A 1,416-nucleotide genomic window follows, 5' to 3' on the forward strand; every position below is an offset into this window, starting at 1 on the left:
AAAAAAATAATAAAATAAAATACAGTAAAAATAAAACAACAAAAAAAAAGTCTAACTATATTGAAGACTATATAGTCTTTGACCTTCTGTAGCGAGTACTTCAGGTCCTTCTCAGGTTTAGCAAGCAAGGTTATATCATCTGCATAATGTAAATTGTTTATGAGTCTTCCTCCAATCTTGATGCCATATTTCTCCTCATAAAGCCCTGCTTCCTGAATGATCTGTTCTGCATATAAATTGAAAATGTTTAGAAATAGAATGCATCGCTGATGCACTCCTTACCTAATTTTGAACTGTGCAGTGTTTCCCTGCTTTGTCCTGAGGACTGCTTGCTGGTCCAAATATAGGTTTTACATAAACATAATCAAGTATTCTAGGATTCGCATTTTCCACAAGTTTAGTCACAATTTGTTGTGATCCACACAGTCAAATGCTTTTGTACAGTCAAAGAAACACAGATAGACATTTCTCTGGTACTCTTTGCTTTCTGTCAAGATCCATCTGACATTGGAAATAATGTATCTCTTCTAATCCTCACTTGTGTTTCTGTCTTGTATTCACTGTCAATGTACTGTTCCAGATGTTTCTGGACAAACTTCAGCAAGATTTTTCTAGTGTGTGCTATTAGTTATATCATTAAAAAACTTAAACACTTTGTTTTGTCACCTTCCTTTGGAATGGTAATAAATATTTATCTCTTCACGTCAGTTGGCTAAGTAGTCAGCCAGATTTCTTGGCACAACTTAGTGAGCACATCCTGGGCAGCACCTCTTTGTTGAAATACGTTATTTGGTATTCCATCAATTCTGAGGTTTTATTATTTTTTTTTCACCAAGTCCTTCAGAGCAGCCTGAACTTCCTTATGTTTTATAAAATTAATCACCATTGGAACGTTTCCATCATTAGTCTGTCACTTTGCAGCCCCCAAAGTTTGCAATTCTGCAATTTCTTCCCTAGCCATCCTCAGCCTTGCACATTTGAGTTCCCAAACATGTTTTACTTGTCATCCTTCTATTTTTTTAAATTTAGTTTGTTTATTTTTCATTTCAATCAACATCTACAGAGATTTTGGAATTCCATTCATTCATTGTTGCACCCTTCTCCCTGCACACCCCTCCCCCTCCCCCATCCTTCTATTTTTACAGTAATGGTCTTATGCAGTATTTGTCCTTCTGAGACAGTGTTAGTTCACTCAGCATAATGTGCTCCAGCCTATCCCAAGTTATGTAGTTGCTGTTGTTGTTATATGTAGTCGAGTGGCTTGCGAGACATAGTGACCCTATGTACAAAAGCCCTAAACTCTGCTCTGTCCTGTGCCAATCGCACTGTCTCTGACACACCCATCCTGATTACCCCAGTCACTGAACCAATCTACCTTATAGAGGGCCTTCCCCTCCTGTGCTGTTCCTCCACCCG

The sequence above is a fragment of the Elephantulus edwardii genome, unplaced genomic scaffold (genome assembly GCF_000299155.1).
Source record: "Elephantulus edwardii isolate Elephantulus edwardi_28Jun2011 unplaced genomic scaffold, EleEdw1.0 scaffold00172, whole genome shotgun sequence".
In the NCBI taxonomy this organism is placed as follows: Eukaryota; Metazoa; Chordata; class Mammalia; order Macroscelidea; family Macroscelididae; genus Elephantulus; species Elephantulus edwardii.